Raw genomic sequence first — 19581 nt, forward strand, 5'->3', positions numbered from 1 at the left:
TACAACTAGCTAGTAATTAAATTGGCTAGGCCACTTTATCTTCCAAGTATCCCTATGCCATTTTTGACCATTAGATTCGTGTTAAGTACCACTAAATGCTACATCTCTAGTGTCATCAATTGACACTTATGGCCAATAACTAGCACAAGATGCTACCAGTAAATATGCAACATAACTAACTAGAACTTTTGCCTTTAATATTTGTTGATTCTCGTAGATCCTAAACTCATTAATTTGCACTAATCTTAGTTGCATCCATGTGCAATATTTACTTAAACATGTGATTAAAAATTAATCCATGTGTTAAGTGAGGCTTGCAAAAAACATGTCCTCATGATAGCAAGGATAAGGGTTAAAATTAAATATTCAAAATTATTAATTTTGAAAACTAATGAAATGGCTGAATTTTTTGAAAAGGTTGCCACTTGGCAAAACTTGCTCATGTAAGCAAGGGAAAGGCTATTAGAGGCTGTTGGAGTCTCACTCCAACATAGTTGAGGGAAACGTTGCAATGAGAACAAGAATGGGAATGGGAACGTCAATTTTCAAAGGGGGCAAAACGAGAATGGGAATGCCACATCATCAAGGGGATACATGTAACATTTCTTTCCCCCCCCGTGACCTCGTGCCCTCCCCCATAGGAACTCACCCCCCCTTTTTGGTTTTTAAAAATTTTTTTCCCCTCCCTCTCCCCCCCCCCCTGCCGTGAGCATGGCGGGGAGAGAGAGAGAGAGAGGGAGTGAGCTGGAGGTGGGGGGCATGCAGCCCTCCAGTTGGCGGCGAACAACTGCTTCCTCCCCCCTCCCACACATTATAAAACCCTCCCCCCCTGCTGGCCGTGAGAAGTCGCCCCCCCCCCCCCCCCCCCCCCCTCTCCCACCCCGCCCCCCTCTCTTCCACAAATTCGTTGTTAGCTGCAGCATTTTCCCTAGTGAGCAGTGTGAAGGGAAGGAGGGAGAGACAGGAGAAGAGGGAGAGAGAGGAGGAGAAGAGGGAGAAGAGGAGGAGAAGAGAAGAAAGAGAAGGAGAAGAGAAGAAGGAAGAGGAGAGGGAGAGAGAGGAGGAGAAGAGGGATAAGAGGAGGAGAAGAGAAGAAGTGAAGAAGAAGAGAGGAGGAAGGAGTGGGAGAGAGAAGGGAAGAAGAGGGAGAAGGAGAGAAGAGGAAGAAGAGGAGAAGGAAAGGGAAAGAAGGAGAGAAGAGAAAAAAGGAGAGAAGGAAGGAAGAGGGAGAGAAGGAGTGAGGAGATAGAAGAAGAAAGAGTGAGGAGATAGAAGAAGAAAGAGTGAGGAGGGAAAAGAAGAGGGAGAGATGGAGAAGGAGGAGAGAAGAGAAAGGAGGGAGAGAGAGAAGAGAGAAGAGGGAGAGGAGAGAGGAAAAGGAGTGGGAGAGGGAAGTAGAGGGAGAAAAGTAGAAGAGGAGGAGAGAGGTAGAGGAAAAGGAAGTAGAGGGAGAAAAGTAGAAGAAGAAGAAAAGGTAGAGGGAGAGAGTGGAAAGAAGTAGTAGAGGAAGAAGAAGAAGAGTAGAAGGAGAAAAGAAGAGAAGAGGAAGAGAAAGAGAGAGAAGGAACAAAAGGGGAAAAGAAGTAGGAGAGAGAGAGAGAGAGAGAGAGGGAAAATAAGTGAAGAGGGAGATTAAGAGAGAGAGAGAGAGAGAGAGTAGTTACGAAAAAAAAAAGAGAGAGTAGGAGAATAAGTGGAGAAGAAGAGAGGGAGATTAAGTGAAAAGAAGAAGAAGAGAGAGAGGGAGAAAGAAAGAAGTGAGAGTTGGTAACTGCAAGGAGCCACGCCCCAAACCACCCTCTCGGCGAAGGATCCCCATCCAGCGGTTTTCTCTACCAAACCTGTCAACTCGAAACCTTTAAGGTCCAGACTGCCCAATCTCTGCGAGGCGAATGGCTCCCAAGAAGAAAGTCGCGGGAAGCTTAGGCGCCTAAGCCATTGGTAATGCTGGAGGGCCGAGCGGAACGACCAACGCATCACACACGAATCAAGCCCAGGTTCTAAGCGTTAAAAATTAATTTAGGAATTATTTCTCGTGGAAGGGATGAAAAGATTGATGTCGTGCATAGGGTTTTGTTTACTCTAAGAACTAAGTTGCATGCGCGGAACGGTAGAGGTTGGAATTCGCATAAGATTTACTCACATAAAATGATAAGGTTATCGCCTTACTTCACATAAAATGATAGCTTTTTAACTAGTTCAATGCATGAATAGTCATTAGAATTCACGTTTCGCAATCATGGTTAAAAGAAACACATGAAATGTTAATTTTTGTTCATGAGATACACTTGTATCGTTAGATAAAACCCTAGACTTTCATAGACGCAAGTCACATGTGATCCGAGGCATTAGGAATAAGTATAATTGCTTGCGAATTGTTTTATCGATCTTGTTGTGGACTATTGCAATGGATACGCTCCTAGCTTAGTTGAACCTGGTGACCTAACCCTAAATGGATTGTTGACCCAAGTTATGCTTGGCGGTTTGAAAAGGTTGTAAATCCCTTAAGCAAGTGTTTTGATACATCCAGTTAAAATTCTGATTGTGCATGCAATGGGATTGCGATGCCTTGAAGCAAGAGGTTGTGTATTCAACTGTTTGTTAATGTGGTTTTGGATGTTAACCCAAGTGGGGAGTGCTTGATGATTTTATGACCGGGTCTGAGATGACTGATTGCCATGGAAACGGAAGGGATGTTTTCCCTAGCAATTGTTACTATGCTGGTTGCTTCAGCTATGGTTGATTTCCTAAAGGGATAATTAAGGAAGGATGGTGCTAGCTACCCCCCGTGAGCCGCCAAACCCTAACCAAGGGGGTTATGAATTCGTGTCGGGAATGTGGATCGAATCCGCCGCGAGAGGTCTCTCCATGGAAATCACTTGGCGTAGGAGGACGCTTGGGTGCCAGTGGGGGCTCTCGCCGTAAATCCCAATGCCTCCGGGCTCTATACAAGTGTTCTACGTGACTCGAGATGGGATCTCGAGATCTTGATACTAGTTACAAGGTGGAATCTTGGAAGGATTTTTCTGTGGAGGCAAAAAGGAGCACTTAATTCTCCTGTATGGGCAGGAGACACACATCAATCCGAAGATAAGTTAAGGAAGTATTTGATCTTGTTTTATCTTGTCTTCGTGTCTGTGACCTAAATTACATAAAGGAACCTGTGACTAACTGGTTAATTAAGGAAGCTGCTTTTATGTGTCAAGCATAACGTGGTAGATAATTAGATAACTAAAACAACCCTCGAGGGAAGTGTGGTGGATGTGACCAATGGGTCTATCCTACGGAGGGGCGGTCTCGGTTAGCCGAGAGCTTTTCTCAAAGGAAATGTTAACGAGAAATGTGAGAAAAAAGTCGGTCTATGACCTTAGACAATGTTGGCTAGGAACTCAGACTTCAGGTCGATTCTAGTGGAAACGGCCGGATAAGTTTAGTTGCAAGGTAGACTCGAAAGACCCTAGTTGACAAACCCCGTGTCATTCCTTGGGAGTGCCGGGCGGCGTCCTCTAGATTGATCTCTCGATGGGCTGCTAAGACGCGTCCCGCAATTTAAGGGGGGGGCACGTTACAATACAAGGATGCATGTTGTGTAATATCATTCTTAAGAATATTTTAAGATGTATATATTAGAAAACTTTATTTATCAATATTGCAAGTTGAATTTTGGAAGATAGAGAATGAAAAAACCATTTTGAATTAATAATGGAGACAAGACCGAACTTACAAAAGATCAAAGATCTAAAGGCTACATTCAATTTTGAAGGACAAAATGGAAAATACAAAGTGTATAACAAGTAGAGATGCTAAGAAGATAAAAATATCAAATATGTGTCTCATCTAGAATTTATTCCTCTTCATCATCTTCATTGATCTCATTGTCTTGATTCTCTTCGTCAACCTCCTCCTCCTCTTCATTCGCAGCTTGTACAAAATTTGGATTTTGCTCATCTTTATGGAAGCCAATGTATAAGTCATGAGTATACTCGGATTTCATCTTTGCTAGCAAACGCAAGTTTGTATTAACAAAGACTAAGTCCTCAGCCTTCTGTGTGTCTAACTGTATAACGAGTCTGATAGTAATACGGGATTGTCTTCTGTAGATGTCCCTCTGTGCTTTGTCGATCCTCTGAGGAAGCACAAGATATGAGAGATATCCCTTTGTTCACCACCCAGCCACGCTTAGGAGGATTCAGGAACCGTGCGTGTCTAGCATGTTGCCAGCTGTTGATTTTTTAGGAGTTATACTAATTAATAACTCTCTTTCGAATAGCCTTGTTTCCACTTTCATTCCTAAGCCCCCGAACCCCGTACGGGCGCCCAAGGCTCCCGAATGGTCATCTCTCGTGCTGTTTCCCCATAAGTTACATTCATTAATGTAACATTTTCTCCCCCCTTAAGAATCAGTTTCGTCCTCGAAAACGATACTTAGGAGGTCTAATTGTAAATTGGGAAACCTTTTCCTTAAAGTACTTACTCGCTCCCATGTTGAGCTTTCTTCTAAACAATCTTTCCATTTCACCAGATATTCTTGATAAATAGTATATCTTGTTCGTCTGTTACGAACATTTAAAATTCTTCCTGGTTCATGTGGAATAGATTGGTAACCTAATAGCTCCTCAATGTTATCATTTAAGATTAGATTATCCATATCACCCAGCTTCTTTCTTAGGCTTACATGGAAAACTAAATGTGTTTTATTACGAGCAGGTAGTTGGAGCTTGTAAGCCCGTTTTCCCACCCTCTTAAGTATTGTGAAAGGACCACAATACTTGGGTGAAAGCTTTGGACATCATCCTGTTTTCATTGTTTTAGTTTGTACAGGCACTTTAAGATAGACCAATTCCCCTTTCTCAAAGGAGATGTCTCTTCGGTGAGGATCTGTATAAGCTCTAGCTTGGTCGTGAGCTTTCTTAATATTTTCTTTAGCAAATTTTAACATACTATTCATATCCTCTAAAAAATCCTTGGCTGCCTGAACCTTTTCCTTATGGAGTTCTACAGCTCTGGGTTGAAACCCATACATGAGCATAAATGGACTATATCCAGTGGAAGAGTGTTTGGCACTATTATATGCAAACTCTGCTATTGGTAAATACTCTTCCCAATTAGTTTGCCTTTTACTTACATATGCTCTCAACATATCTTCAAGGATTTGGTTAACCCTTTCAGTTTGCCCTTCAGTTTGTGGGTGTTCCGCTGTGCTCATGCTAAGTTTAGTATCTAACTTTCTAAATACAATACGTCAAAATTGACTATCAAATTTTCTATCCCGATCAGAAACTATATTTGTCGGAAGGCCATACAATCGGCATATGTTCTCTATGAATAATCTAGCCAATTCTGGTGTTTTAACATCAGTTGAAGTTGGAATAAACCTAGTCATTTTGGTTAACCTATCCACAATCACCCACACAGAGTTGTGCCTCCTCTATGTTCTAGGTAACGCGACAATAAAGTCCATGGAGATACTCTCTCATTTTCTCGAAGGAATCTCTAATGGGTGGAGAAGTCCTCCCATTTTCAATCTTTCAGCTTTATTAACCTGGCATTTATTATACTTGACCACATAGTCAAGGACGTCCTTATTCATTCCAGGCCAATAGAACTGTTTTTTAATAAGACTATAAGTCTTATCAACTCTTGGATGTCCCGCACTAGGGGTATCATGACACTTAAAGAGTATCTGGGGCCTTATTTCTTCATCTTTCGGGACACATACCCTACCCTTGTAGAGTAAATAACCATTATAAATGGTAAAATTTATCCACTTGAATCCCATTTGAGCAACCCCTGATGCTCCATTTCCTTGTTGAACATTCTTAAATGTTCCTTTCTCAGTGGAGGCCCTTCCATTTGGATCCTCATTCTCAATTGCTTCCCATATGTTGGAATATGCTGGATCAACCTGGCATTTCCCTTTTAAGGATTCAAGCAAATCGGAAGAGAATTGAGTAAAACTCAATTCATTTATGATGGGCATTCTGCTAGGTGCATCAGCCACTATATTGTACTTTCCTTTTCTAACCTTATCTCATAGTTGAACTCTTGGAGGAGTTCGGCCCATCTGGCTTTATGCCCTTGTAGATTTGGTTGGTCATTAAGCCACTTAATGCTTTTATGATCCGACAAGATCAAAAGTTGGGCACCGTACAGATAATGCCTCCATTTCTTCATTGCATGTACTATTGTATACAGCTTCCTCTCATAAACGGAACAATTCCGTTTTGCATGGTCTAATGTCTTGTTTTCAAAAGCGACTGGTAGACCCTCTTGTAATAAGACCGTACCTACTGCTCTGTCACTGGCATTAGCTTCAACCACGAATGGTTTATTGGGATCCACAATTAATAGTACTGAGCTGTAGCAATAGCTACCTTAAGTTTTTGAAAACTTTCATTTTGGTGTGTTCCCCAATTAAAACTCTTTCCTTTCCCTTTAAGTTGGTCCGTCATTGGAACAACTAACTTGGCATAATCTCGAATGAAGCTACGATAAAATCTAGATAAACCTAGGAAGATCTGTAGCTCTTCCAGGTTCCTTGGAGATGGCCATTCAATAATTGCCTTTACTTTTTCTGGATCCATCTTGATTTCCTCTTTCAAGATAATATGTCCCAAATATTTAACCTCGTGTGAAGAATTCACATTTAGTTTTCTTCACATAAAGGGAATGGGTTCTTAGCAATTGGAATACTAACCGTAAGTGTTCCAAATGTTCTTCTCTTGATTTACTAAAGATCTAAGATATCATCCAAGAAGACTACTACAAAACATCCTAGATAGGGCCGTAGCACGCTATTCATCATCTTCATAAAAGTAGCTGGTGCATTAGTGAGGCCAAAAGGCATCACCAAAAAATCATAATGCTCGTATCTAGTACGAAATGTCGTCTTAGGAACATCTTGGGCCTTAATTCTTACTTGGTGATAGTGTGATCTTAAATCAATCTTTGTGAAGAATTTTGCCTCTTGTAATTGATTAAAAAGATCTTCCATTCTGGGCATAGGAAATTTATCCTTCACTGTTATTTTATCAAGTGCTCTATAATCAACAAAAAGTCTCATAGAACCATCTTTTTTCTTCACCAATAAAATTGGCGAAGCCCAAGGTAAATTGCTAGGTTCTATAAACCCCTTATCAAGGTAATCCTTGATTTGTCTTTCGACTTCTTGGTGCTGTGTTTCACTTAGCTTGTAAGGTGATTTAGAAATAGGGTGTGTATCCCTATCTATATCAATTGGGTGATTTACATCACCCCTATCTGGTGGAAGGCCACTAGGTAAGTTAGATGGAAACACATCTTTAAATTCATCTAACAAACCACTTAATTTATTATTTACATTCAACTCACAAACATAAGAAAATTGTTGCTTTATATTACAAGAAGTAAAAATGTCCTGTACAGGAAGGGACCATAACATATATACCTCACAAGCATCCTTCTTTGTCAGCTTTCGAACTTCAAAGGAACACATCAAAGGGTTATCAGATACTTCATGTTCACCTTGAATCACAAAAGTCTTACCATTCCTTTCAAATTCCAGTGTATTATGATGATAACTACGCTTTAGGGACAGTTACAGTACCCATAGCCACTCCCTCCCTAAAGCGATATCGGCCCTTTCCATATTCATAATCTGGAAATCGAGGTTATCTTTATACCCTTGGATCTCGATTTCCAAATTGGATACCATTGTATCCCATATTTTGTTATCTTGGCCTTGCATCATGCGAATAATGTATTGATGCTCACTCTTTTGTTGGGGAAGTTTCAACTTTTTGACAAGTGCATAATTTATGAAGTTGTGGGTGGCAGAGTCATCAATCATGACTCTAACCCTCTTTCCAGCTATCAATCCATGCACTCTAACTAAATCATGTGGCCCGAAGGTAGGTTGCCACATAGAAGTTGACATACAACACCTGTGTTGTACATCCTTGTGCGAGACATCTAAAGATTTATACTTTTCATGCCCCTTTAATTCCAGGGTCTACGCTACATGGATTTGTTTCTCTTTTCCCTTGCCCTTGTTCTTATCATTTCCTTTATTTTCCCTCTTCTTTCTTTGAGGGCAATTCCAAGCAGCATGATTTGGGGATAGGCAATTGAAACACAGTCTTTTTTTTTTGGCCTTATCAAAGTCATCTTGACTTAGCTTCGGCCGTACATATTGTTTCTTTTCAAAGGGTTGTTTCTTACCCTTAAGGAATGGCATTTTCCTTTTGGGTTTGCCTACAAATTTTGAGGCTTCAAATTCCTTGGTCTTGGGCTCCGTATCAGTGAGATTAGTGAGTGCACTTGGACGTATATTATCTTCATTGATTAATGCAAATTTAATTCTCTCTTCAAGTGTCTTGGGTGAACTCATTTTCACTTCCTTTTTACAGGCCTTATCTAGTCCCCTTATGAATCCTCGTCTTTTAAAATTCATCTATTCCTTCCAATTTGAGGATTATCTCATGATACTTCGAGATATGTCAGCAAAGGTCTTCCTTTTTGTCTGACAAAATCCCAATCTTTCCAATTTCTTTCTTTATTTTCAGGAAGGAATTCTTTCAAACAGACTGATTCAAATTGAGCCCAAGTTTCAGATATTTTATTTGCCTCCTTTAAAGTTCTCCACCATTTATATGCTTTTGGCCCCAAGGTTAAATTGGCCTCCAGCGCTTGGAGATGCGGTGGAGTATTCTTTAATTTGTGCAAATTCTCCCATTTTTGGAGGAAGTTAAAGATAGTATCTTTATTTCTATCTTTTTCCTCCCCATGAAACTGAGGGGGTTGCATATCTTTTAACACTGGGTTATCCCTTAGCTTTTGGTGGGGTCCCTTGAGTCTTACATAGTCACATCTATATCTTTTGATGAAGATGGAATATCTAAGGTCTCTATCTTACCTTTATCCCTTTCTAGTAATAAAGCTAGTTGGGATTTTATTTCGGTGAGAGTTTGAGTTAGCAACTCCATTTGAACCCCCTGTGCTTGCACACGAGTAGTTAAATCATCAAATTGTTCTCGTGTAGCAAAAAATTCTTCCCAGTGTTCTTCTTGCATTTCAGTTTCATGGGGATTCACCATAGGGTGGTCCTCCAAACTAGAGCCTTCCGTTGCTCTCCCTCTCTGTTTCCCCTCCATCTATACACTAGAATTGGAAAGAAAATGTAAGAAATTTGCAAAGGTGGGGTACTTCCCTGATTACAAAGGTAGGACAGATGTTGACGGCCTCTATAGGTTAGTGGTAGAGACGATGTGAGGAGCGGTGCGGCTTTCCTCAGATCTGCACTAGTTGTGTGCAGGTTGCGTGGCACGAGAAACAAGGCCTGTTGGCAGAAACACTGGATTAGTGTGTCACTGGACAAGAAACAAGGTTTGTCGGTAGGAACGCTGGATTAGCGTATCACCTGGACGCGGCCCTGAAAATTATGAAAAATCTGGCATGCCGTGGCCGGAGTAATGATTGGTGTGGCCCGTGTTGAAGCAGGATGTGGCCGAAACGGCTAGAGGCGGGCGTGGCCCGACTTGAAGTAGAAAGTGATCGGAGTGGCGATTGGCGTGGCCCGACTACAGTTGCCAGCGCGGGACGTGATTGGAGTGGCAATTGCGTGACCCGACTAGAGTCTGAGCGGCCCATAGCAACGATACCAGTTTCCAGTTGCGATTAAATCACCCGTTTCCAAGTTCTCTGCTCTGATACCAGTATAACGAGTTTGATAGTAATATGGGTCTGTCTTCTGCAGACGCCCCTCTGTGCTCTGTCGATCCTTTGAGGAAGCACAGGATATGAGAGATATCCCTTTGTTCACCACCTAGCCACGCTTAGGTGGATTCAGGAACGGTGCGTGTCTAGCATGTTACTAGTTGTCGATTTCTTAGGAGTTATACTAATTAATAACTCTCTTTTAAATTGCCTTGTTTCCACTTTCATTCCTAAGCCCCCGAACCCTGTACGGGCGCCCATGGCTCTCGGACGGTCATCTCTCGTGCTGTTTCCCCATAAGTTACATTCATTAATGTAACAACCTGTTTCTCTTCTTTGTGTGGATATGTCTGAATGTGCTCTAAAGTCTTTCTAGTGCAGAAGATGCACAAACTTGGCTTAGGATTCTCATGGCCAAGTTTTGTAGCTCCGAAGAATTGGCCCCATAGTCCTCCCACCATGTAACTCCACCTATATGGAATCTACAACATTCCAGTAAAAAATGATAATGAGAAAAGTTGTATTAAAATCAATATCTTATATAAGTTTAAAAACTAACACAATTTATAAAGCACCTATTATGTTGGGCATTGGGCCAGCCAAACATGTCTTTCTTGCGGTGGCTAATGAGTTGGTCTTTGATTCGCCGTCTTTCTCTGGACTTTCCACCAACTTTTGATGTGTGGAGTTCCAACCGCACATAATCTGAGCATTAGGTTGGAGTTGCCTTTCTTTATTCTGAAACTCTAGATCAAGAATATAAGCAGCACAATGAAGTGCTAAGTAGAACTGGTTTCATTTGCCAATTTCTTGTTTCTTGGATGGAGCAAGGTCAAGAGCATGGATGTTCTCAATGTGACAATCCATTGCTTCATACACCTTACCAATGTATGGCACATCACTATTCACTTTCCGCAAGAGATTAACTATGGGCAAGCATAGAAGAAGTTGCTGCTTTGCTTCTTCCCAATGTGCATCTTGGGTCACAGTTGTGTAACACAACTTACCCAATGCTGTTCTTGAAGCAGGCCAAGTTGCCCAAGATGGAGCAACAAACTTTTGCTTCAGAGCTGGCCTCATATTGTAAGGCTAAGAAGCATGAGAAAATTGTAAGCAAACCTAGTCTTAGAATACTTTAGCTGCTCCTTTTTAGCATATTGTCTATATAAGGCTAGAGAGAAATGATGGGTGACAAAAGAGATAATTTCCTTGACTGTAACAACAATGCTCTTGATCCATGCTAGTGCTCCAATGTCTTTCAATAAATTATTAAGACAATGGGCCTTACATGGACTCCATGTAATGTGGGGATATTGTCGCTCCAATAGGGCACATGTAGCCCTATTTGTTGCCTCCCCATGTGAGACAATCTGAATTACATTTTTGGGCCCCGCATATTTAGTTGCCTTGGCCCACATCTCGCATAAGACAAGAGTTGTCTTTTGCCAAGCACCGCACTTTGTGGATTTTATGTAGAGGCTCGCCACAACATGCAGTAAAGACACCTTCCAAGGCGTGTCTACGCATGTTAGAGCAACCATCACCAATGAGACTTACCCTATAGTTATTCCTTTGTTGTTTAATTGGTGCAATGGCGGCCTTTATGCTGGTCACTTCCTCTCGCAAAAGCAGAAGTTTCTCATGTAAAGCATTATAGGTAGGAGGTTGATAAGATGGGCCAAATTGCGTAATTTTAGAAAACCATCTCCTTGAAGAAAGGAGATCGTGCCACATTGAAGGGAATTCCACATGAGTAAAAAAAGCATGCTATAGCCGTATCTACTTGAGCTTTCCTTTGGGGGTGCCATGGAGTGAACAAATTACTTTGTTTTGCTTGAGAGTCGGATGATGTGCCTTGTGTGCCACTGCTTGTGCTAGTTGTAGGAAAAGTGGCAATTTGATTGGCTTCACTCTCACGAGCTTGACTTCCACTAGTAGTAGTTGTAGTTGAAGGCATTGATACTCGGATGACATGCGTGTCCTTTGGATGGCTAGTTCCTTGATACATCTTCATATTCCTTGCCATGCGTACCTTGTCACAACCTTTGATACCATGGTTGGGAATGTTAAGGAGATGCGCCATCACTTGATTAGCACCTCCACCTCGTTTGATGCCACAAAAGCAACACTCAAAACACCTTGCTCCACTTGCCTTGCTATTGTATGATTCCATCATAGTAACTTGCTACCACCAATAGTCGGCTTGGGTCATTTCTCTCTCTGGGAGTTTCATTAAGTTGGGCTTCCATGGTTTGAGGCATCATTATGAGGTAAGAAGAGTGAGAAATTGTGTGTGGAGGGAGAGAGAGAGAGAGAGAGAGAGAGAGAGAGAGAGAGAGAGAGAGAGAGAGAGAGAGAGAGTTGCCTTGTACATAATGACTCATTAGTCTCATAACTAATTTGATCTGTATTGCACAGAGAGAGAGAGAGAGAGAGAGAGAGAGAGAGAGAGAGAGAGAGAAGAGAGGAGCTATGTTCTGCTGTGAGTAAGTTTGGCATTATTTGTGAAACACGACGGAACGAGTCACGTATTCAACTTGAGAGAGAGAGAGAGAGAGATTTGTTGCAGCATGTGTGGTCACTATAATGGTTTGTTCAAACTGTATAGAAATGATATTTTGCTCAATTGTGATAGGTACCACTTGAGAGAGAGAGAGAGAGAGAGAGAGAGAGAGAGAGAGAGAGGTAGGGTTTTACGAAAAAAAAAGAGAGAGAGATAGGGAGGGAGAGGAGCTATGTTTTACTGTGACTAAGTTTGGCATTATTCGTGAAACACGATGGAATGAGTCACGTATTCAACTTGAGAGAGAGAGAGAGAGAGAGAGAGAGAGAGAGAGAGAGATTTGTTGCAGCATGTGTGGTCACTGTAATGGTTTGTTCAAATTGTATAGAAATGATATTTTGCTCAATTGTGATAGGTACCACTTGAGAGAGAGAGAGAGAGAGAGAGAGAGAGAGAGAGAGAGAGAGAGAGAGAGATTTGATTCGAATCTCTGAATAGTCTGCTGAAGGATAAGACAAAATGGAAGAGAGGTATTAGTGGTGCAAATCATGACGTCATGGTAGTGATCATGGATCTGAATTCTATTGGAACGTGCTCGCTTGGTCCAGAATCGAGATTTGTTTGTCTTTATGGAAATGCTTGTTTTAATAGCCACGCTTTATTTTCATTTTGAAAAGAAACGTTTAACACAAAATGAAGCTGGATGTTTTAATGTTTTATGCTAACAAAACGTTCCTTAGCATAAAACATATATAAATGTTTTACATGTAATACCTCACACGTTCTAAACCATGCGATGTTTCACAACGGAATTCTACTTTAAAACGCCAGTTCGAAAGGTTTTGCCTGGGGCTTGAAATGCCATGTGGCACTTGACTGAAACGCCCACAATGTTTCGCTTGCTGAAACACATTTCTCCCAGCCCGTCTCCCATTTCCACGTTTTTGACCTGTTTTGGAGCCGTTGCTGGCTGTTTTGCCTAACATTGCACTCTAGCATCATGGAGAGAGAGAGAGAGAGAGAGAGAGAGAGAGAGAGAGTTGTTGCTACAATTTTCCAGCCATTGGTGATTAGCCCAACCATTAGAGATTGTCAAAGATCTACCCCCAATTGATCATGAGGCCACTGGAGATAGGTGACAACCTTTGTAGCCTCTCTATAGGCAAGCGACAACAAATTTGGGGCCCACAAAGTTAGGCAATTGCATGTGGGATTCTTGTTGATGGTGGGCCAATGTCATTTGACCATTTAGTGTAGGGCAACGATAAATTTGAGCACTTTTTGATGATAGAAATAGGCATTCTCTCTTACCTTTCTCTTGTACAAGAGATCCCTTAGTAGGTCTCAGCCATTTTTTGGCCCTAGTGAAGAGCTGCTGTGTTTTTGCTGTTGTGAACCCTAATGCATAGCCAAAATTAGGGTTTACCAGCCACCTCCAATCTTGTGCCATAAAATTGAAGGCATAGTACTTGAAGCGAATAGCTAGAATGAGGAATTGCTAGAGATTTCAAGAAGCCAGCAATCCCAATTAGGTTTGGGATTCATTTTGACTAGCCAAGGGTCAATTAGAGGCCAATCCCTTGTTAGATGAAAAGAGGCTTGCTTGTCATTTATGATAGCAAGGGGCATTGGAAAGGAAAGGGAGATTGGACCAATCTCAATGTACTTCATCCAATTGCAATACAAGTTAAAGAAATACCACATGGGGTGCCAGTTTTTTAGGGCCAATCGAGTGTTTGGTTGTTGAGCTAAAAGTTCATTGTCCATTGATTAGCTCTTTAAAACAGCTCGAAAACAGTAAATTACCAAAAGTTCCATTAAATATTGAGCAGTTCTAGAGAGTTTCTGTGTCCCACATACAAAACCGTAATTTGGGAGGATCCTTAACAGCTCCAAAACAGTAAATTACTAAAAGTTTCATTAAATGGGGAGCAGTTCTAGAGAGTTTTTGTTTCCCACATACAAAACCCTAATTTGGGAGTATCCTTCCACGTCTATAAATAGATAGGCTACCCACCATTCAGCCCTCTTGTTTTGCAGATTTTCAGTCATCAAATTGCTGCCACGGCATCATCAGCCTATCCATCACTGCCTGGCAATTGCACCCATCTGATAGCGACACCTTCTCTTGCCCTAGACAACTTGGTTTGACAGTTCCCCTCAGCACACTGTATGACATCAGCCAGCTGGTGGTTTGACAGTGCAGGGCCGTTTCACCGTTCCTGCCTGTTTTCAGCCTGCATTTTGCAGCGGTGCAGGCTGCTATGCATTGGCACACTTTTCTCTAGCTGTTGGGTGACTAATTCTAGCCTTGGGTGATCAGTTTGCATCCCTTCCTTGGCGGTTCAGTGCTGTGTTTACCGGTCTACAGCCTCTAGAGTTTAGATTGCTGCATTTTGGTGACCAGCTTGTTGCTATTCACTATTTAGTACTCCTATAGCTCTAACTACTGGTTACAACACTCGATATTTGTCTCTGGTGGACATCACACTTTGACACTCATTGCTTTGCCCCTGATCATTTTGTACACTCTTACATTCATTTGTTGCATTGATTCATTCACTTTAGAGTCTTTCTCTAGCTGTGTTTGTATTTTTGTATTTTATGGTTAGGGTTTGAGCTTTGCATGTCATTGTTTGAGTCTGTTGTGTTTCGGTCATTGTTGTACTTTCTATGTTTCCTCAATGTAAACCCTAGCTTATCGTCACATGGTATCAGAGCTGATGTTCTTGTAAAGAGTATTTTGCCTGATACTGCGGACCCTTGGTTTTGTTTGAGGTACGCGAATGATATGCACTTGATTTGTAATGTCTCAAACGTTAAGGGATCCCACAATGTCTTATTAGGCTTTTCCATCATTGGAGGCCTTGAGGAGATATTATGGACTCGATGAGGAAGAAGACATCCCACCTTTACCTCACCTTCTTTTTTTCCTCCTATTTCAGATTTTAGTTGTTTGATAGAGGAAGAGTTTGAAGAGTACTTCTGCATCACATTTGTCGAGCTTACATCTCTCCTAATAGCTTTGCTACTCCATTGGGACCGGTTGGTGAGACTAATCACCTCTTCGATCATGAAGGACATACAACATTTGGAACATCTGGCGATCCATCTTTTTTCATCTCAACTAGGTCTAGTGTCAAGTTTGCATAACCCCTTTGAGTCGTGTGAATCAAAACCCTCTCTTGTTTCTCCTTTTGGTGTGCAGGATCTGAATGATTTTCAATCTGTAAACTTCAATAGAGAGGGCTCTCGAAGCATACATGCTTCATCAAGTATATCTACATTTTCTTTTTGATTTGAGTATGTAAACCACTCTTCTCAAATCCCTCCCATCCCACCCACTTTTGATCCACGCCTCGATTTCCTCTCTTTTCTCATTCCAAAACCATTTCACATCTAGCACCCTCGGAGCTGGATCCTCCATCTTCGCTCCTAGCACTCTCTCTTTCTCTACATATTCTACCTTCTTGCACTTTACTACCTCTTTGCACAATGGTATATCGCTAGGGGGAATGCCACCCTTTGACACCATGCCTTTCACATATCCACAAGTGGGCACTTCTTTTAACCCTAGAATAGCTGTGATGGGCATCCCATGTACTACCTCTAGTCAATCACCTCTGTACTTGTCGACCTTCTAAATGCAAGGATTTCCATCCTTTTCTTATGGTGCATTATCACACACTCCATGGGTCACTCCTACATAGGGATTTCCATTCTCTACACGTGTCCCTCTCTCTCTCTCTCTCCCCTCCATGGGCCCTTTGTTCGATGCCTTGGTTGCTTTGGGGTGGGATGCCTTGGGGTAAAAAATAAGCTTGAGCTTTTCTTATAGTCCCTTTTTGCTTTAGTTTTAGGCCTGAGAGGGGGTGTTGAGCTAAAATTATATTTCCCACTGATTAGCTCTTTAAATAGCCCCAGAACAGTAAATTACTAGAAGTTTTGTTAAATGGGGAGTGGTTCTAGAGTTTTTGTGTCCCACATGCAAAACCCTAGTTTGGGAGGATCCTTCCATCAGCCTTCATTAGTGGTTGTCCAGCCCACGTGATTGCTGTTGTGTCGTCATCAGCTCGTCCATTGTTGCCTAATGATTTCACCCATTTGTTGGTGACACCTCCTCCTATCTCAAACAACTTGCGTTAACAGTTTCGAGTTGCCGCCCTGTTGATCAACACATTGTATAACATCATCCAGCTTGTGGTTTGCTAGTGCAGGCTTGTTTCATTGCTATTACTCGTTTTCGGCTTGCATTTTATAGATTTGCTGGCTACCTTGTATCACCACTCTCTTTCTGTTGTTGCTCAACTGATTTCAGCCTTGGATGATCAGTTTCCAACCCTTCCTTGATGGTACACTGCTGCGTGTACCAGTTTGCAACTGCCAGACTGCTGTGTTCTGGTCTGCTGCCATTCACTATTGAGCATTCCTACAACTCTGACAGTGTAGGCCCATTTCATTGCTGCTGGCTGTTTTTGGCCTCCATTTTACAGCTGTGCAGGCTGCCCTGCATTGGACACTCTCCTTTTGCTGTGGCTTGGCAGATTTCAGCCTTCCTTGAGAATGAGGATGCTTTGATCTTCTAGATCTATGAGAGTGTTGATCTCTTGAGGATTGTGGCTCCGTTATTCAATCTTCTTGTCGCTCTTTGTGATGATCTAATTGGTGGATATTCTTGTCTTCAAAAGAATGGATAGACTTCTCCTCGGTGTCATCAAAAGTGTTGATTTGATAATCCATAACTTCTTTCAAATAGACCTGCAAACACACAAAAATGTGCTGCGTTTTGGTGTTGGGCTGTTTGAATGGAGGAGAAATCATCTACACCTTGCAAAAGAAAGTTGTAGTCGCCTCGCACACTTTTTAGAAGACCCTATCAATGCAGAAAATCTGTGTTCTTTACAACAAATTTGCTCCAAACAACAAGCTAAGCGTGGCCTTCACTTCTTAGAACCTCCGAGTTCTCACTTTTGGCAATGATACCATGTGCGAGTGTGCAACTGAAACACATGAACACAGAGAGAGGGGAAGAGAAGGATTGTAATGAAAGAAGAGAATGGAAGTGATAAATCTGCATTGAACTTTGAATGAATGCTGAACACAATATAGACTGTTAGTCCCTACATGCAGCCCAAGGTGTCAATGAGGGCACTGGATCAGGCTAATGACAAATGGCAGCATGGGAGATAGGGGAGAGTCTTGAATGTTGGAGTGTGCCAAAAGCCCACAGAAGATGAATGATTAGCCAAGTGGACGATGAGTATACATAGCCATAAAATGCCACAATTGGGTGAACACACCTAAGCATGTCAAAACAACTAGCCAACCTGCATAAAAATGAATAAAATAATGTAGCTGCCTCCAAAAAAATCCAATTACTACATTTTAGGTGTGAATAGTCCCTCTCACCACTAAAAAAAGAAATGCAAAGGCTAGAAAAGACCATTAGCCAGTGTGAGCGCACACAAAACTGTTTTGAAAAAGAAATGCATACTCTAAACAGAGCTGCCTCCTCCGTCAAAACACACGACATGAAATACAAATAGAATGTCAAAGCTTCTAATGTTCCTATCTAACCTAGGTTGAGGCTCATACATAGAAGATGATTGTGCGAGACACATGACTGCTAATACTTCTCCAGCACAATTGATCACAAGATTGTCACTTTCATTTGTAGAGTCCTACCAACTTTGGACTATCCCAAAGTCCACATGTAAACTTCAGCTTGCTAAATGTTCAAAAACAAAACCAGCAATTTGGCTTAAATTTATGGAGCAATCTTTGATTAAACCTTCCCTACACAATTATCCACACTGTTCCTTTTACAAATGGTGAGTTCTCTTGCAACAATGTGAAAAATACACTTTCTTTGCTATAAAACTGTGTAGAAAGAGAATGTCGCTTGAGATCTTAGAGGAAGGGGGAGATTTGGAGATTCCCAGCCCTAGGTACTGTATGAACTTGTTCCAGCAAGGTTTAGCTCAAAATCTGCAGCATTACCTGCTGTAAATGGAGACTTGGTGTTGCCCAATGGATTCCTCATGATTGTGAAGAAGGTTGGGTTGAGCCTCCTTCAGATCTATCATAATTTGGCCATTGTACCAAAAAGCAGCAGCCTCCTGCAGCAAAAGGGCAGCAAGAAAGGACTTTCCAGGAACATGTTTAAGTCAGGCCCAGGCCTAGCTTATGTTAGGTCTATCGTAGTATTAGAAGGCAGCAGCAGTAGGCAGCAAAATGCAGATGCCAACAGCAGCACCAGTTCCTGCAGCAAAATTGCAGCACAGAAGGGACCTCCGGGGAGAGGACAGCAGTGCCAAAATGAGGAATTGCCTTGCAGCAGAGGTGTTCTAGGCTATGTAGGGCTTTTCTATTCTTTGTGACAAAGGGGAAAGGGAAAGCTCAAAACAGAGTCTGATGCTGTGAAGGCAATCTGAATTGTATGAAGGAATGGGATGCAAGCACAGTGAGAGGCGCAGTCACATGCTTGATGTTCTCGGGCAATGAAACAACATGCAGTAGTTTGGAATTCAGGCAACATTGATTAACATTTAAAGTGGCAATATGCTGGCTGGATGCAAACCTGAATGCCAATTGAGAAACAGGGTTCCATAACCAGCAAGAGCGTAAGATTATGCAATGTCAGACACATCTTTTAAGTTGTGCATCAGTTATGCATGTGAACAAATGCCTGGGCTTCATCTTTGGTGCTTTCCCACTTCTGGCATGCTATTTATTTGCTTGGGGCAATTCTCTCGTGGCATTCTCGCCGTGTGCACTGAGGAGTGTCATCAAGAGTGAAAACATTTAGTGGAAGTCAGTATGCATGCCGAGCCCTGTTTTTTAAAAATACAGATCTTTGAATTTCTATTTGGTGTGGACTCAGGTTTTCAATTGGAAATTTTCAATACATGTGAAGTTGTTAATATAACTTGTAAATTACCAATGCTCACTATCCATATAAGGTCTACATTTAACTGAGTAAAGTGATTGAAGAGTTGATTTCCACCTTCAACCAAGAGTCTCCATTTATGCTATAGATCTGATCCAGTTGTGCCTAGTAGCCACAGTGGCTAAGTGAATTGAAGGTTGCAAAGGTGTTATCATTGTCAAAATCTTGCTATTTATATAGTGTGCAAGCATAAATTTCATTAGAAATGTGATTGAAAAGTTGACCTTCACCTTTTTAAAAAAGCATGCTGTATAGATGGCATCATGTACACGAAGGTGTTATTATTGTTAAAATCTTGCTATTTATATAGCATGAAAGCATACCTTTCATTAGAAATGTGATTTAAAAGTTGACTTCCCACCTTTTTAAAAAAAGCATGCCATATCGATGGCATCATGTGTTCTATACAGAATTCAATGCATGTCAATCCTGGAGA

The 19581-nt window shown here is 41.6% G+C and overlaps 1 protein-coding gene across 1 annotated transcript in view; it reads left to right on the forward strand.

Moving 5' to 3' along the window:
• The window catches only part of LOC148020641 (uncharacterized), a 32466-nt gene that overhangs the window by 4954 nt on the left and 7931 nt on the right, over positions 1-19581 (forward strand). The window lies entirely within an intron of this gene.

This window comes from Lygodium microphyllum, chromosome 18, assembly GCF_053477565.2.
Source record: "Lygodium microphyllum isolate KBCC chromosome 18, Lygodium_microphyllum_v1.1.10, whole genome shotgun sequence".
In the NCBI taxonomy this organism is placed as follows: Eukaryota; Viridiplantae; Streptophyta; class Polypodiopsida; order Schizaeales; family Lygodiaceae; genus Lygodium; species Lygodium microphyllum.